The sequence below is a fragment of the Mobula hypostoma genome, chromosome 5, assembly GCF_963921235.1.
Source record: "Mobula hypostoma chromosome 5, sMobHyp1.1, whole genome shotgun sequence".
NCBI classification, from domain to species: domain Eukaryota; kingdom Metazoa; phylum Chordata; class Chondrichthyes; order Myliobatiformes; family Myliobatidae; genus Mobula; species Mobula hypostoma.
The window spans coordinates 179,155,422-179,174,942 of NC_086101.1; the positions used below are offsets into that span (position 1 = coordinate 179,155,422).

Here is a 19,521-nt window from a genome sequence, read left to right on the forward strand (position 1 = left end):
TCCTCTTTATGCCATATAATCACATGGCACTTAAATACACTATTCAGCCAACCAGTTTATTTCTTCTGCTTCATTCTCCTTCCATCCACATATCTTCTTGGCAGATCATTGATAATAAATAAGCCTTTGCCTTTCCCTCTCAGCCAGCACATTCACTGCTTCCGCCATTCTCACAGTATCCATTCCAACACAGATACTTCCTTTGCCTTACCACCCCTCCATCTCCTCAGCAACTTCAATCATGCTTGACTTCGAGATTCTGACCAGTGATTACTGATATGAAACACCAACTCTTTTTCTCACTCCACATAATAACCTGCTGGGTAATGCTGATATTTTCTGTTTTTTTTAAGGTGGAGAATCTCAAAGATAAAACACTTTGCATAGAGCTATAGAGCACAGAAACAGGCCCGAACCATATAAGCTGCCTACTCCCATCAGCCTGTACCCAGACCATAGCCCTACCGCCATCTACATATCCAAACTTCTCTCAAATGTTGAAATCAAGCTCGAAGCACCACTTGTGCTAGCAGCTCGTACCATACTCTTACAACCCTCTGAGTGAAGTTTCCCCTCATGTTCCCCTTAAACTTTTTATCTTTTACCCTTAACCCATGACCTCTAGTCGCAGTCCCATCCAACCCCGGTAGAAAAAGCCTGCTTGCATTTACCCTATCTATACCCCTCATCATTTGTTATACCTCTATCAAATCTTCTACATTCCATTGAATAAAGTCCTAACCAATTCAATCTTTCCTTATAACTCAGGTCCTCCAGTTCTGGTAGCATCCTTATACATTTTCTCTGTGCTCGTTCAATCTTATTTACATCTTTCCTGTAGGTCAGTGACCAAAACTGCACACAATACTCCAAATTAGGCCACACCAACATCTTGTACAATTTCAACATAACAAGTACTTGGGTACTTGTCATAACGCACAAGGAAGCCATTCAGCCAATCAAATCACAAGCAAACACACCTAAAAGTTGCTGGTGAACACAGCAGGTCAGGCAGCATCTCTCGGAAGAGGTACAGTCGACGTTTCGGGCCAAGACCCTTTGTCAGGACTAACTGAAAGAAGAGCAAGTAAGAGATTTGAAAGTGGGAGGGGGAGAGGGAGATCCGAAATGATAGGAGAAGACAGGAGGGGGAGGGATGCAGCCAAGAGCTGGACAGTTGATTGGCAAAAGGGATATGAGAGGATCAAGGGACAGGAGGCCTTGGGAGAAAGAAACAGGGGAGGGGGGAAAAGTCCAGAGGATGGGCAAGGGGTATAGTGAGAGGGACGGAAGGAGAAAAAGGAGATAGAGAGAAAAAGAATGTGTGTATATAAATAAATAAATACCGGATGGGGTACGAGGGGGAGGTGAGGCATTAGCGGAACTTTGAGAAGTCAATGTTCATGCCATCAGGTTGGAGGCTACACAGACGGAAAATAAGGTGTTGTTCCTCCAACCTGAGTGTGGCTTCATCTTGACAGTACAGGAGGCCGTGGATAGACATATCAGAATAGGAATGGGACGTGGAATTAAAATGTGTGGCCACTGGGAGATCCTGCTTTTTCTGGCAGACAGAGCATAGGGTTCAGCGAAACGGTCTCCCAGACTGCGTCGGGTCTCACCAATATATAGAAGGCCACATTGGGAGCACCGGACGCAGTATATCACCCCAGCCGACTCACAGGTCAATCAAATCCATGCTATCCAATAGAAGAGCAATCCCCTCAGTCCCACTAACCTTCCTTAATTGTCTGCAGCCTGCAGCTATTTTCTCTTATTCTTTTTGTCACCTACCAAACTAAGGGGTGATTTACAGTTGCCAATTAACTTACTAAACCATCTTTGAGATATAAGAGGAAGCAGGACAACTTGGTGGAAACACACACGGGAAACACGAAGGCTCCACACAGACAGAACCCAGTCTCTGGAGTTGTGAGACAATACCTCTAACTGCTACTTCAACGTGTATGTTCACAGGCTGAAAATCTGCTCACTCCCAAACCAACAAGTACACTTTACCTGGGTCCGGCTGTGAGGCTCTGAAATGGACTGGAACTCTGCGGCCTATCACCAAAACCATCCGCATTGGCAGCAGGGCTTAATCCATGCCGATTACAAAGAACTCCAGTTCGGCCAAGCTACAGTGAGACACAAGCACACGTTAGTGCAGTGCACTGCAGCATGTGCAGCACTCTGCCAATGACCTATTTTACGCTAAGAAGTTCCTAAGGGGATCAACATGATTGAAAGTGAAGATGGCATAAGCAGGATGTAGTTTTTTTTTCCCCTCTCCTACAAAGCTCACTGGCAGCACATCTGCTCTACCAATGGCTTCTTTATCACATCAAGTCAAGCCTCTTATACATCATAAGACGACCAGGAATATCCTTATTCTTCAGAGGTCACTTTCCAGACAGTAGGTTTCAATGGCTTTTTATACTAGCATGAAACATAAGCACTGACATTCCGACAGAAGTCTCGAATTTACTCGAATTGCATTGCAACAACTATCAACTTTCCAATCAGGCCTTTGTTGCTAAGTCCACATGATTAAAGAGATGGAACATTCTCCAAATAAATGCAAGTGAAACTTGAACGAGCCTGAAATCCAAGATAAGGTTAATTTATTCACTTAATTATTACCAAGCAGACAATGAAGTAGTGTTGCTCCTAACATGGCATGTGTCAGCTCTGTTAAATTCAAAAAGGAAGGTTGTAACACATTGATACTCACCTCATTGCGAAGCCAAAGGTACTTTACTCTGTGTCACCTAAAGAAAAGGCAGCACTGTTATTTATTGAAGATCTCACCTTGTTAATTTACAATGAAGGATTTCACAAAATAGGTTTATATTCCACAGAACTTTAATAATAAGGTTAAGGGATGATAAGATTATATCATCTCCATAGATACTGCCTGAACTGCTGTGTTTCTCCAGCAGATTGAGTGCATTGATCTATATTTCCAGCATTTGCAGGATCTCTTGTATTTATGATTTGCAAATTTCTACAAATGTACAGTGGAACACATTCGTATTGATTGCATCACACGGTATGGACCTTCCAATATACAGCATCATGAGAAGTTGCAGAAGGCTGTAGACTCAGCTTGTGTCCACAACATGACTAAAGAAGCTGAAAATTATCACTAGCAACTTTTCTTTAAAGCTTCTAAAGCTGCTAGCTGCTTGAACTTGTAAACATTGAATTTTCTAGCTAACTACAACAGCAAGTGATCCTGAAAGTTTACATTGAAATGATTAATGATAGCACATGGCATATGTCATCATCAGCTTTCAGGGACAAAGCAGGCGCCATTGTCCATAGGAGGCTGCACAGGTTTATGTCAACTTATTGAAAAGCAACCTCCTCAGCTCCATTTTTACCCCATTTTTTCCTCATTGACCAGCTCCCTATCAGTTTTTTCAAAGGTCCTAATTTATTCTGTTTACAATCCGCACAAAATGAATTCCAGATTCTAACCACACTGTGAGTTAAAATGTTTATCCTTGCATCTCCCTTGTTTATCTTCCCCAAAATTTTAAACTCAAGGCTTACAATGAAACAAAAAGGAGGCCAATCTGCTCATTCAGCCTCTGCTAACTCCCAACAATCTAATTAGATCTGTGTCCCATTTCCTGCAACCTATTCTCCCTCACACGGTTTATCAAATCCCTTCTAGTCTTTTTGTCACTTACCTATTCAGCACCCCAGGTCAAAATCAAACTTGGCTCCCTGGGGTTTTGAAGGAGAACCATGGACGTCTCCAGCACCATCACCATCATCAGTATGTACCATGTTACATGACGTGTTCTTGGCAAATTTTTCTATGGAAGTGGTTTACCATTGCCTTCTTCTAGCCAGTGCCTTTACAAGATGGGTGACCCCAACCATTATCAAGACTCTTCAGAGATTCTCTGCCTGGTGTCAGTGGTCACATTATCAGGACGTGATAGGCACATATGACCAGCTACTGCTCCCATGGCTTCACTCGGCCCTGATTGGAGGGGCTAAGCAGGTGTCCAAGGATGACCTGACGGCTAGCAGAGGGAAGGTGTGCCTTACATCTCCTTTAGTAGAGACATAACGCCACCCTGCCACCCCACCACCCCATCCCACTAATTATAGAGTCATAGAGTTATACAGCATGAAAACAGGCACTGACAGCGGGACCTGAAAGCCAGGATCAGGGAGGCTAAAGACAGGTACAGGAGGAAGCTTGAGTGAAACTCCAGCAGAACATGAGAGAGGTCTGGAGGGGGATGAGGACCATCACTGGGTTCCGGCAAACTAGCAACAGAGGAGCTGAAGGCAGTGTGGACAGGGCCAACGAACTTAACCTGTTCTTTAACAGATTTGACATTGTGGCCCCTGCCCATCCCCCACAGGAGTCATCTGTTGTCGGCGCCCAACCAACACATATTCCACTGTCCCCTCCTACCCCTCCTCACAGTCCCCCACCCTGCTCTCATGACTATACCTCTTCGCCACACGAAACCACCGTGGTCGGCTTCACAGCTGAACGGGTGAGAAGACAACCGAAACGTCGCAACCCAAGCAAGGCTGCAGGACTGGATGGTGTCAGTACCAGGGTGCTCAAAGCCTGTGCCCCTCAGCTATCTGGAGTACTTCGTCATGTATTCAACATGAGCCTGAGGCTCTGGAGGGTTCCTGTGCTGTGGAAGACGTCCTGCCTCGTCCCTGTGCCGAAGACGCCGCGCCCCAGCAGCCTCAATGACTACAGACCGGTGGTATTGACCTCCCACATCATGAAGACCCTGGAGAGACTTGTTCTGGAGCTGCTCCGGCCTATGGTCAGGCCACACTTAGATCCCCTCCAGTTCGCCTAGCAGCCCCCACTAGGAGTTGAGGATGCCATCGTCTACCTGCTGAACCATGTCTACACCCACCTGGACAAGCCAGCGAGCACTGTGAGGGTCATGTTTTTTGACTTCTCCAGTGCGTTCAACGCCATCCACCCTGCTCTGCTGGGGGAGAAGCTGACAGCGGTGCAGGTGGATCCTTTCCTGGTATCATGGATTCGTGATTACCTGACTGGCAGACCACAGTATGTGTGCTTGCAACACTGTGTGTCCGACAGAGTGATCAGCAGCACTGGGGCTCCACAGGGGACTGTCTTGTCTCCCTTTCTCTTCACCATTTACACCTCGGACTTCAACTACTGCACAGAGTCTTGTCATCTTCAGAAGTTTTCAGATGACTCTGCCATAGTTGGATGTATCAGCAAGGGAGATGAGGCTGAGTACAGGGCTACGGTAGGAAACTTTGTCACATGGTGTGAGCAGAATTATCTGCAGTTTAACGTGAAAAAGACTAAGGAGCTGGTGGTAGACCTGAGGAGAGCTAAGGCACCGGTGACCCCTGTTTCCATCCAGGGGGTCAGTGTGAACCTGGTGGAGGATTACAACTACCTGGGGATACGAATTGACAATAAACTGGACTGGTCAAAGAACACTGAGGCTGTCTACAAGAAGGGTCAGAGCCATCTCTATTTCCTGAGGAGACTGAGGTCCTTTAACATCTGCCAGACGATGCTGAGGATGTTCTACAAGTCTGTGGTGGCCAGTGCGATCATGTTTGCTGTTGTGTGCTGGGGCAGCAGGCTGAGGGTAGCAGACACCAACAGAATCAACAAACTCATTCGTAAGGCCAGTGATGTTGTGGGGATGGAACTGGACTCTCTGACGGTGGTGTCTGAAAAGAGGATGCTGTCCAAGTTGCATGCCATCTTGGACAATGTCTCCCATCCACTACACAATGTACTGGTTGGGCACAGGAGTACATTCAGCCAGAGACTCATTCCACCGAGATGCAACACAGAGCGTCATAGGAAGTCATTCCTGCCTGTGGCCATCAAACTTTACAACTCCTCCCCTGGAGGGTCAGACAGCCTGAGCAATAGGCTGGTCCTGGACTTACTTCCTGGCATAATTTACATATTACTATTTAACTATTTATGGTTTTATTACTATTTAATTATTTATGGTGCAACTGTAACAAAAACCAATTTCCCCCGGGATCAATAAAGTATGACTATGACTTTAGCCCACTTGTCTATGCTGATCAAGATGCCTTCCTGAGCTAGTCCCATAAGCCTGCATTTGGCCTGTTTCCCTCTTAATCTTACCCACCGTGTACCTGTCCACATGTCTTTTGCAGATAGTAATTTTACCTGTCTCTACCACTTCTTTTGGCAGTTCATTCCATATACCCATCACCCTCTGCATGAACTGTCCTTGACCTATCTGCTCATGCACTAACCTCTAGCTTTCTTGTCTAAACCAGCCTGCCCAAATACACCTCTATCAAATCTCCTCACAACCTTTTCTATTCCAAGGATGTTTTTCTTTCTATATCCATTTTAGTGTGATGTTAAGGATTACCACCCCTGCCCCAATCCAAATCAATTAATGAAATCAAGTTGCTTATTTTTAATTCATCTGGAATTTATCATTTCAAAGTTAAGTAATTTCTGTTTAAAATATTTTCTAATTAACCTCATGACGGTTTTCTAAAGGGATTCTTCTGAAACAAGATTACAAGGGACAGACAGGCCATGTTCTCATGACCTGGTTTTTAGTGATATGGTCAATGAGTGTTGAAAATCGAAATGCCATCATACAAGTTAACTGATAACTACAGCACTCACCAATAATTGACCAACATTCTCATGATGTTTAGATTCCTTGACTTTACCCCAATTACCAGAGTCATAGAGTTAGAGTCACAACAGCATAAAACAGGTGCTTTGGCCCAATTCATTCATGCCAACCAAGATGTCTATCTGAGCTAGTCCCATTTGCCTGTACCCCTCTAAATGTTTCCTATCCATGCACCTGTCCAAATATCTTTTAAATGTTGGTTTTATACCTTCCTCTACAACTTCCTCTGGGACCTTGTTCTGTACATCCACCACTCTCATGTAAACAACTTTCCCCTCAGATTCTCTTTAAATCTTTCTGCACTCACCTTCCATCCCTTAGCCTTGGACTCCCTACCTTCAGAAAAAGATGGTGACCATCCAGCTTACCTATGTTCCTCATGATTTTATATACCTCTACACCAGGGGTTCCCAACCTTTCTTATGCCATGGACTCTTACCATTAACTGAATGGTCCATGGACCTCAGATTGGGAAAATAGCCTATATGGTAACCTTATATTTTCTTCAGTCTCCAGAGGAAAAAGTTCCCAGTCCATCCAGCCTTTCCTTGTAACCCAAGCCTTCCATTCCTGGCAACCGCCTTGTAAATCATTTCTGTATCCCTTCAAGGTCCTTGTAAATCATTTCTTGTATCCCCTAATGACATCTTTCCTACAAATGGGTGACCAGAACAGCACACTATATTTTTCCCCAACTCAGTGCCCTGACCAAAGAAGGCAAGAGTGCCAAATGTTTTCTTCAGCATCCCCTTTACCTACATTGCATTCCTTGCCCAGCACCCATTCATAAAATGTTTCTTATTCTGTCTGTCCACTGCTTGTAGGAGCCGTGTCTTAAAGATTGCCTTTTATTTTAATTTGTATTTTCCTTTCTTTTTGGCCTTGGCCTCCCTGCCCCTATTTTGTTTTTGTTTTCTAAACTTTATTAAAACAGCAACAAAATGCATTATCCACAAAATCTATGATAAGCTCCAGCCCCTGTGGGGCCTGTTTTGCATTTAATACTTCAGTAGTATTTGAGTAATATTGTAAATATATTGTTTGATTAAGCATTCTTTGTTGTTCACATAAGGCATTACAGAGAAGTACATAAATGGTATACATCTTGATGTTACCACGTCATGTAGGCGCATCTCACTAAAAGTGAAAGTAAGGCACGTTCTCTTGGGCTCCCATTTCTTTCTTTCAGTTTGTTTTATGTTTTTGGAGATATAAAACCTAACAGGGCCTGCTAGTGTCCAAATGCCTCCAGACATCAGCAGATATACCATGCTCCCTCTCCAGCAACTGTGCGTTCCAAGTGAAATCTAAAGCACATTACAGATCCTTCAGCCCACAATGTTGTGCCAGCCATGTAACCTACTCTAGAAACTGTCTAGAATTTCCCTACTGCATAGCCCTCTATTTTCTATGTACCTATCTAAGAGTCTCTTAAGAGACCCTATTGTATCCGCTTCTACCACCATCGCTGGCAGTGCATTCCTCGCACCCACCACTCTCTGTGTGAAAAACTTACCCCTGACATCCCCTCTGTACCTACTTCCAAGCACCTTAAAACTATGCCCCCTCGTGTGAACTATTTCAACCCTGGGAAAAAGCTTCTGACTATCCAGACAATCAATGCCTCTCATCATTTTATACACCTCTATCCAGTCACTTCTCATCCTCTGTCGCTCCAAGGAGAAAAGGCCAAGTTCACAAGCTATTCTCATAAGGCACACTCTTCAACCCAGGCAAGATCCTTGTAAATCTCCTCTGCACTCTCTCTATAGTATCCATATCCTTCCTGTAGTGAGGTGACTAGAAATGAACACAGTACTCCAAGTGGGGTCTGACCAAGGTCTTATAAAGCTGTTACATTACAGCTGTAATAGCACTGACTAGAAGGGCCGAGATGGCCTGTTTCCGTGCTGTAATTGTTATATGGTTATATAGTTAACATTACCTCATGGCCTTTGAACTCAGTTCTGTGGTTGATGAAGGCCAACACTCCATACTCCTACTTAACAACACTGTCATCCTGCACAGCAGTTTTAAGTGTCCTATGGAGACAGACCCCAGATCTCTCTGATCCTCTACACTACCAAGAGTCTTATCATTATTATATTCTGTCTTCACACTACACACGTATTTGGGTTGAACTCCATCTGCCACTTCTCAGCCCAGTTCTGCATCCTATCAATGTCCTACTGTAACCTCTGACAACCCTCCAGGCTATCCACAACAACCCCAACCTTTGTGTCATCAGCAAACTTATTAACTCACCCTTCTACTTCCTCATCCAGTTCATTTATAAAAATCACAAAGAGGAGGGGTCCCAGAACAGATCCCTGCTGAACACCATTAGTAACCGACCTCCATGCAGAACATGAACCATCTACAACTACACTTTGCCTTCTGTGAGCAAGCCAATTCTGGATCCAGAAAGCAAGGTCTCCTTGGATCCCATGCCTCATTACTTTCTGAATCAGCCATGTTGGGGAACCTTATCAAATGCCTTACTGAAATCCACGTACACTACATCCACTGCTCTACCTTCATCAATTGTTTTGTTACATCCCCAAAGAATTCAGTCAGGCTCCTAAGGTCTGACCTGCCTTTGACAAAGCATTGCTGACTATCCTTAATCAGATTATGTCTCTCCAAATGCTCATAAATCCTACCTCTCAGGATCTTCCCTAACAACTTGTCCACTACTGAAGTAAGACTCACTAGTCTATAATTTCTTGGGTTATCTCTTCACCCTTTCTTAAACAAGCAAACAACATTTGCAACCCTCCAATCCTCTGGTACTTCTCCCGTCCCTATTGATGATGCAAAGATCATTGCCAGAGGCTCAGCAATCTACTCCTTCGCTTCCCACAGTAACCTGGGGTATATTTCGTCCAGACCCAGAGACTTATCTAACTTAATGCTTTTCAAAAGCTCCAGCATATCTGCTTTCCTAATGTCTATATGCTCAAGCATTTCAGTATGCTGTAAGTCATCCCCACACTTGCCAAGGTCCTTTTCCCTGGTGAATACTGAAGCAAAGTATTCATTAAGTACCTCTGCTACCTCCTCCAACCACACGTTTCCACTATCGCACCTGATTGGTCCTATTCTCACATGGCTCGTCCTTTTGCTCTTCACATACTTGTAGAATGTCTTTGGGTTTTCCTTAATCCTGCTCACCAAGGCCTTCTCGTGGCCCCTTTAGGCTCTCCTAATTTCATTCTTAAGCACCTTCCTGGCAACCTTGTAATTTTCTAGAGCTCTAACAGTACTTAGTTTATCAAATCTTTTGTAAGCCTTTCTTTCCTTCTCAACAAGATTTTCTACATCCTTTGTATACCATGGTTCTTTTACCCTGCGATCCTTTCCCTACCTCAATGGAACCCATGCAGAACGCCACGCAAATATTCCCTGAACATTTGCCACATTTCTGCTGTGCATTTCCCTGAGAACATATGCTCCCAAGTTCCTGTCTCATAGCACCATATTTCCCCCACCCCATTAAATGTTTTCCTAAATTGTCTGCTCCTATCCCTTCTCTAGCACTATGGTAAAGGAGATAGAGCTGTGATCACTACCACATGCACTCCCACTGAGAGAACTGAGACCTGACCAGGTTCATTTCCCAATACCAGATCAAGTACAGCCAATCCCCTAGTTGGCTTACCTACATATTCCATCAGGAAACTGTCCTGAATACACCTAATAAACTCTGCCACATCCAAACTCCTTGTTCTATGGAGATACCAGTCAGTATTAGGAAAGTTAAAATCACACATCATAACAACCCTATTATTATTGCACTGTTCCAGAATCTGCCTCCCTATCTGTTCCTCGATGTCTCTGTAACTATTGGGGGTCTATAAAAAATACCCAGTAGTGTTATTTCACTCTTCCTGTTTCTGACTTCCACTCGCACTGGCACAGTAGACAATCCCTCCATGACTTCCTCCTTTTCTGCAGCTGTAACACTATCCCTGATTATCAATGTCATGCCCCTCCCTCCCTGCCCTTTTTTAATCATCTAAAGCCCGGCACACTCAGCAGTCATTCCTGCCCCTGAGACATCCCAGTCTCTGTAATTGCCACAAAGCCAAAGCTCCACATATTGATCCATGCTCTAAGTTCATCAGCCTTGTTTATGATACTCTCTGCATTAAAATAGGCACATCTCAAACCATCTGCCTATCCTTCCTCATAAATTCCCTACGAGCTGTCTCTACTTGTGTGCCAACTGCCCCATCCTCTGCCTCTTCACTTCGGTTCCCACCCCCCCGCCCGCAAATCTAGTTTAAACCCTCCCCAATACCATGAGCAAACCTCCCTCCCAGGATATTGGTTCCCCTTCAGTTCAGGTGCAACCCCTCCCACTTGTACAGGTCACCCCTCCCCCAGAAAAGATTCCAATGATCTAATAACTTGAAACCCTGCCCCGTGCACCCTCTCCTCAGCTACTTTTGTCTGCACTATCTTCCTCTTCTGCCCTTCCCTACCTTGAGGCACCTAGGGTAATCAAAGATTACTAGACTTGGAGGTCCTGTTTTTCAGTCTCCTTCCTAAACCCCTAAACTTACTGCACGGGACCTCCACCCCTCTCCTGCCTACACCATTGGTACCAATATGTACCACAAACTCTGGCTGCTCACCCCCCCCTTCGAGAATATTCTGCATCCTGGACCCTAGCCACGTGCTAATGAGTGCAAGAATAGCACGATCAGGTATACTAATGCATGGCTGAGAGACTGGAGTAGGGGACAGGGCTTCAGATTCCTGGATCATTGGGGCCTCTTCTGGGAGGTACGACCTGTACAAAAAGGACGGGTTACACCTGAACCCAAAGGAGTCCAATATCCTAGCAGGCACACTTAAAAGAACTGTTAGGGAGGGTTTAAACTAATTTGGCAGGGGGATGGGAACTGGGGTGATAGGGCTGAGGAAGGGGAAAACAGAAATAAATCTGTGCAACAGAGATGATAGAAAGGACAGGCAGGAGATGAGGCCAGTGGGATGAGTTACAGGACAATAGAGGCGTGGTGCGGTTAAAACTGAAAGCAACAAATACTGGACTGAAAGTATTATATTTGAATGCACACAGCATAAGAAAGAAAACGAACAATCTTGAAATCCAGCTACAGATTGGCAAGTATGATATTGTGGCCATCTCTGAAATTTGGCTAAAGAATGGATGCCATTGGGAGCTGAATGTCCAAGGATATACGGTGTATTGGAAAGATAGGTTAGTAGGCAGAGGGGGTGGTGTGGCCCAGTGTTTAAGAAATAGTATTAAATCATTAGAAAGGAATGACATAGGATCAGAAGGTGTAGTGTCTCTGTGGGTTGAGTTAAGAAATGGCAAGAGTAAAAAGACCCTAATGGCAGTTGTATACAGGCCTCCAAACAGCAGCCGGGGTGTGGATTGCAAATTACAGCAGGAGATAGAAAAGGCGTGTCAGAAGGGCATGTCATGATAATTGTTGGGGATTTTAACATGAAAGTGTTTGGGAAAACCAGGTCAATACTGGACCTCAAGAGAGAGAATTTGTAGAATGTCTAAGGGATGGCTTTTTAGAACAGCTTGTTGTTGAGCCCACGAGGGGATCGGCTGTGCTGGATTGGGTATTGTGCAATAATCCAGAGGTGATAAGAGAGCTTAAGGTTAAGGAACTTTTAGGGAACATTGATTACAATATGATCAAGTTCACTTTGAAATTTGAGAAGGAGAAACTAAAATCCAATGTGTCCGTGTTTTAGTGGAATAAAGGAAATTAAAATGGCTTTCGAGGGGAACTGGCCAAAGTTGACTGGAAAGGGACTACAGCAGGAAAGACAGCAGAGCAGCAATGGCAGGAGTTTCTGTTAAAAAATGAGGGAAATGCAAGACAGATACATTCCAAATAAGAAGAAATTTTCAAATGGAAGAAGGACACTACCGTGGCTGACAAGTGAAGTCAGAGCCAAAGTAAAAGCAAAAGAGAGGGTATACAAGGAAGCCAAAGCTAGTGTGAAGATAGAGGATTAGGAAGCTTTTAAAACTTGCAGAAGGAAACTAAGAAGGTCATTAGGAAGGAAAAGATGAATTATGAAAGGAAGCTGGCAACTAATATCAAAGACGATACTAAAAGCTTTTTCAAGTATATAAAGGGTAAAAGAGAGTTGAGGGTAGATATAGGACCAATACAAAATAACTCTGGAGATTTGTAATGAGAGGTGCAGAGATGGCAGAGGAACTGAATGCGTATTTTGCATCAGTTTTCACAGTGGAAGACGTCGCAGTGTACTGGACATTCAAGAGTGTCAGGGAAGTGAAGTTTGTGCAGTGAAAATTACAAGTGAGAAGGTGCTCAGGAAGCTTAATGGTCAGAAGGGTGAATAAATCTCCTGGACCTGATGGAATACACTCTTGGGTTCTGAAGGAAGTATCTGGAGAGACTGCGGAGCCAATAACGATTATCTTTCAAGAATCGATAGACTCTAGTAATACACCAGATAACTGGAAAATTACAAATTGCTATTTAAGAAGGGTGGGAGGCAGCAGAAAGGAAACTATAGACCTGCTAGCCTGACATCAATGGTTGGGAAGTTGTTGGAATCGATTGTTAGGGATGAGATTACAGAGCACCTGGAGGCACATGACAAGATAGGCCAAAGCCAGCATTGTTTCCTGAAAGGAAAATCCTGTCTGACTAACCTACTGCAATTTTTTGAGGAAATTACAAGAAGGGTAGATAAAGGAGATGCAGTGGATGTGGTGTACTTGGACTTCCATAAGGCCTTTGACAAGGTGCCGCACATGAGGCTGCTTAGCAAGGTAAGAGCCCATGGAATTACAGGGAAGTTACTGGCATGGATGCAGCGTTGTCTGATTGGCAGAAAACAGAGAGTGGGAGTAAAGGGATCCTATTCTGGCTGGCTGCTGGTTACCAGTGGAGTTCCAAAGGGGTCAGTGTTGGGACCACTGCTTTTTACGATGTATGTCAATGATTTGGACTATGGGATTAATGGATTTATGGCTAAATTTGCCGATGATACAAAGATAGGTGGAAGAGCAGGTAGTGTTGAGAAAAAAGAGAGCCTGCAGAGAGACTTGGATACTTTAGGGGAATGGGCAAAGAAGTGGCAAATGAAATACAATGTTGGAAAGTGTATGGTCATGCACTTTGGTGGAAGAAATAAACGGGCAGACTATTATTTAGATGGGGAGTGAATTCAAACTACAGAGATGCAAAGGGACTTGTGAGTCCTTGTGCAGGATACCAGGGTGAGTCGGTGGTGAAGAAGGCAAATGCAATGTTGGCATTCATTTCTAGAGGTATAGAATATAACAGCAGGGATGTGATGTTGAGGCTCTATAAGACACTCGTGAGACCACACTTGGAGTATTGTGTGCAGTTTTGGGCTCCTTATTTTAGAAAGGATATACTGACATTGGAGAGGATTCAGAGAAGATTCACAAGAATGATTCCAGGAGTGAAGGGGCTATCATATGAGGAACATCTGGCAGCTCTTGGGCTGTATTCCCTGGAGTGCAGGAGAATGAGGGAGGACCTCATAGCAACTTTCTGAATGTTAAAGGCCTGAACAGATTAGATATGGCACAGTTATTTCTGATGGTAGGGGAGTCTAGGACAAAAGGGCATGACTTCAGGATTGAATGTCATCCATTTAGAACAGAGATGCGGAGAAATTACTTTCGTCAGAGGGTGATAAATCTGTGGAATTTGTTGCCACGAGCAGCTGTGGAGACCAAGTCATAGGGTGTATTTAAGGCAGAGATAGCCAGGGTCTTGATTAGCCAGGGCATCAAAGGGTATGGGGAGAAGGCAGGGGAGTGAGGAAGACTGGAAGAATTGGATCAGTCAATGACTGAATGGCAGAGCAGACTTGATGGACCAAAAGGCCTTCTTCTGCTCCTGCAAGGGGTGATTGATAAGTTTGTGGCCTAAGGTAGAAGGAGTCAATTTTAGAAAACCTAGCACATTTATTTTTCAACATAGTCTCCTCCTACATGTACACACTTAGTCCAGTGGTCATGGAGCATACGGATCCCTTCTTTGTAGAAGTGGTCCACAGCAGAGGTGATTGATAAGTTTATGGCCTAAGGTAGAAGGAGATGAATTATTAACTTCAAACTTTCTGCATTATCACCCAAAGAGTTGAACTGCACGTGCATGTAATGAGCGCGTCTTGGACCTCCAGGTGGTCCACAGCGGGGGTGATTGATAAGTTCGTGGCCTAAGGTAGAAGGAGATGAGTTATACAGTTCTTATTACATGCACATGCAGTTCAAGTCTTTGAGTGAAAATGCAGAATGTTTGAAGTTTCTCCTCATCTCCTTCTACCTTAGGCCACGAACTTATCAATCACCCCTGCTGCGGACCACTTTCTGGAGGTCCAAGACGTCGACTTCTACAAAGAAGGGATCCGTATGCTCCACGAGCCCTGGAGGTTTTCTAAAATTGACTCCTTCTACCTTAGGCCATAAAGTTATCAATCACCCCTCGTCTATCTTATCGTCTGATGGTCTCACTTTCTAACCCTAAGCCTTGCATCTTTGGAATGTGGGAGGAAACCAGAGCATCCGGAGGAAACCCAAGAGTTCACAAAGAGAACATACAAACTCCTTGCAGATAGCAGTGGTAATGAAGTTCATCCTTGTGAATCAGGTTATAATGAAAGACAGTTATGCTATGATAAACACAAAGGATTCTGCAGATGCTGGAAATCCAGAGCTACACACACAAAATGCTGGAGGAGCTCAGCAGGTCAGGCAGCATCAATGGAAATGAATAAACAGTTAACCTTTCAGGCTGAGACACTTCATCAGGACTGGAAAGAAAGGTGAAAGCTGCATGAGAAAGCAAGTGGGGGGGAGGGGAAGGAAGGCAAACTAGATGGTGATAGGTTGGTTGGGGGGTAATGAAGTAAGAAGCTGGGAAGTGATAGGTGGAAAAGGCAAAGGGCTGGAGAAGAAGGAATCTGATAGGAGGGGAGAGTGGACCATAGGAGGAAGGAGGGGCACCAAGGGAAGGTGAAAGGCAGCCGAGGAGAAGACAGAAGAGGCCAGAATAGGGAAGTCAAGAAGGGGGAGGGGAAAATTACCGGACGTTCATGCCATCAGATTCACGGCCACCTGGACAGAATATAAGATGCTGCTTCTCAAACCGGAGACTGGCCTCATCATGGCAGAAGAGGAGACCATGAAACGTGAATGGGGATAGGAGTAAAAACAGTTGGCCATCCGGAAATTTCACTTTTTGTAGATGAGGCGGACATGCTTGACAAAGTGGTGCCCCAATCTATGTGGGGTGTCAACTATGTAGAGGAGGTCGCATCAGTACAATAGACCACCCCAACAGATTCGCAGATGAAGTGTTATGATTCACCTTAAGGATTCTGAAGTAGATGGGGGAAAGGGGTAACCTGCTCCTGATCATTGTCCAACATACACAAAACTCAGAAAATTACAGGCAGCATCTGGATTTTGCCTGACTTGCTGAATTCCTCCACCATTTTGTGAGTTGTGCTCAAGATTTCCAGCATTTGCAGAACCTCTTGTGCCCTGATCATTGTCCTGCTATTATTGTTTACTCAGTAATTTCAGATCAGGACAGCATCAGGTTCAGGATCACTGATCAACTTTGCTCACTGCATAAATGGTCACAGCTATCAAAGCTCACACAGGAAGACTGAAACTACGAATCAGTACCCTGGCACTCACCCACGCCCCGGTACACCACTTCGACAGGCGGGCTAGGTGAGGGTAGCCGGCGGCCTCATACCCCGGTGAGTTAGGTGTTCGAAGTCGGACTGGGCGGTTGAGATCTATAATGAGATCTACCAGCAAGGGAGGCGATACTGAACGCTCCGTGGAGAGCGAACAGGGTACAGAAGACAGCATGGTCATGCACTGCGACCAAGGAAGACCCCAGTTTGTGACGCTTGTTCGTACACTGGACTTGGACTTCTGAGATTAAGATAACGGCACTCTCCCAGTCTAACTTTAAAAACTCCCCACGCAGCTTTCCAGTTATCATCGGTTAGGACAGTCAACCACCAGAGAACAGATCAGACGGAAGAAAAGGGAGGATACAGAGATTACTATTCGATTTGCCCACAATAGACCATCAAATTGAAGTTAGTCAGTTGGGCAATGTGGTAGTTTTCTGCATAGTGAATGTATGTATACTTTATGCTCTCCGTCTCACAAGGAAGGTTTTACTGGAAGCTGATGAATGATTTCATTGTGCTGCCAGTATTGTGTTTCTGTTGAGTAAATGATTGTCGAACTCCATATTTGGCATGAAAATGAGAAATAATATGAATAACAACATGTCTTTAACAGAATTAGACCTACAGAGAGTTTAACAAATGTAACCCTTGATTGTCTGCTGAACAAACATTTCGTCGGCTTCCATTAAACTCTTCCCTAAATTAACAAAGGCACCAGCCAAGTTTAAAACACGTACAAGATAGTCGAGGGAGGAATTGCCGTAGTTTGACCTTCTAAATTTAATCCTGATTCCTTTTAAACTATTGACCAAATTTACTCGTATTTTCGTCAAGTATCACATTGTTATAGCTTTAAAACTTATACTTTAAAGTGTCCCGCTTATTTGACCAGCAGTAGCTGTTGTATGCGATTTATCTGCTACATTCCAGAACTCCAAGTACGCTCTGCCTGCAGACATTAAACTCTCTCAAGTTATACTTTTCTGTTTCCTGTGCACACATGCACGGGCACACACACACAAACATGTAGAAAGCACGGGGACACACGCACACAGTGGACTTTGACTGCCGCATCCGTGAAAATCAATACTCACCGCATCGCCCAGTGAGTAAATTCGACTCCGGTAAAACAGGGTTAATCCGCTCCTAATTTCAGACCTAACTTCTAAAATGGTGATGTAATTTGATCTCCAAAACAATTTCAAGCAGTCATTTCCTACTCTCCCCACAGGACACGAACCACCCTAAGAAAATAAACAAAATGAATGTGTTTCACTGTCAATTAAAGACCTAAACCCGAGCAATGTTAAGGGATCCTGATGAAGGGACTCGGGCCGAAACGTCGGCTGCACCTTTTTTTTCCAGATGCTGCCTGGCCTGCTGAGTTCCTCCAGCATTTTCTCTGTGTGTTGCAATGTTAGTTGTGTACATCAAGTCGGGCTGTGTATAGATATTGATTTTACTGCACAGTCATGGTAGCAGTGCCCTCACAACAGTGGTTCCGACTACCCTGGAACGACAGCAACACCTCTATTACTATGTACAAGTTTCAGGCTTGATTGGGGTGAGTTGGAGGTGGGGGTTAAATAAGGGGGTGATATGACAAGCACAGCTGCAGACTTTCTGCAGCTGTATATTTTTTAAAAGTTAACAAATTTCATGACACATGCTGGAGATAATAAACCTGATTCTGAGAGCCACTATTTTTGCAAAATTGTTTTTAAGACTTTTTTTTACATTTATGGACTTGGGCCACAGATAGAAAATTGGCTCTGAACTCAAGAGGCCAGTTCCATCGTGAATATGCAGTCACAGGGAGAACATATTAACTCCACATCGCAGGGAAGAATTGAGCTCCAAATTTCCGCAACCGTTTGTGGTTTTCCCTGACATCAATGCTGAATGGCCATCTTGTATTTTAAGGTTAATGACGGAGATCCAAATCCAGCACGCACTGGCCAAAGGAATGAGAATCTCCATCCCAAGAGTGGTGCTGTATGGCATGAGATTAATGCTGATGGAAAGATTAGGAAGGTACAGTGCAGTATTAGCTGCCCACAGAACTGGGAAAGAGGTATATCAAGTTCAACCATACATGATTATCCATGCATACAGCCAAATGAAAAATGACCCCTCCGGAGTCAAGGTGCTAAATACAGTACCAACAGTCATACACAGCACAAGGTACGTATATCACATATAAGACAGCAAGTAAACATACAGTCACACAAATATATATCCCAAGTCCCTGAGAGACATGTCCCATAAATCAATGGTGCATCAGCGTGATCAGCAAGAACGAGTAGCTCTCAGCAGTCCGCAGCTGAACATAAGCATGCTATCCAGCTTGTCATTCCTCCAATCATACACTGGAGGGTAGCACTGACAGGAGGACCCAGCACGGACGCCACGCCACACCGCCTCCGACGTAACCTTTCCTGAACAGCTGCAACAGGCAAACCTGCGACTTGAGGCCAACTCCTTGCTACAACTGAGGCCATGCAGCTTCCCGGCCGTCTGCTTCACCAATAAACAACTGAAACAGACTTGCAGTATTTTACATTACCAATGTCCAACAAGCAGTCACACATATAGCCCACGTCCCTGAGTGACATAAAGTTATGGAGCATGGGTATTATCGGCAAGAAGAAACAGTTCTCAGCAGTCCGCAGATGAATGTATTGCACTGTATTGCTGCCACAAAAAAAGCATGACATATGTGAGTGATGATAAACCTGATTCTGATATGGGTCTTTACTGAGAACTGAGAGTGGGAAAGGGGCAGGGTAAGGGAATCATGACTGGGAAAAGGGGAAGGAAGAGGGGAGCACCCGAGAGACATTTGGTAATGATCAATAAACCAATTGTTTGGAATCAAATGTCTCTGGGTTGGGTGTGCCTGCACCCACGCCACTTACCAACATCACCCCTCCCTCCGCTTCTGACACTCCTTCTCTGCCACCTGTCCCACACCCTTCCCACGATCCTCCACTCTGTTTCCCAACCTTACTCTTGTCAGGTTTACAAACTCGCTCTCCACTCCACGACCAACACACTCAAGGATGTGCTGCGGACAGCCCACAAGTATCACCACACATCGAGCACCAACATAAGA

The 19,521-nt window shown here is 44.5% G+C and overlaps 1 protein-coding gene across 5 annotated transcripts in view; it reads right to left on the reverse strand.

The window, feature by feature from the left end:
• wdr17 (WD repeat domain 17) overlaps positions 1-19,220 on the reverse strand; it is a 155,503-nt gene extending 136,283 nt beyond the window's left edge. For 2 of the 5 annotated variants that reach the window (XM_063049470.1, XM_063049471.1), the window contains exon 1: positions 2,020-2,538. The gene's annotated coding sequence lies outside the window, so the exon portion shown is untranslated. Of the gene's footprint in view, positions 1-2,019; positions 2,539-2,734; positions 2,772-17,500 lie in introns of those variants that run through there. The other 3 variants (XM_063049469.1, XM_063049468.1, XM_063049472.1) reach the window with 3 other exon arrangements.
• Positions 19,221-19,521: the final 301 nt, after the last annotated feature.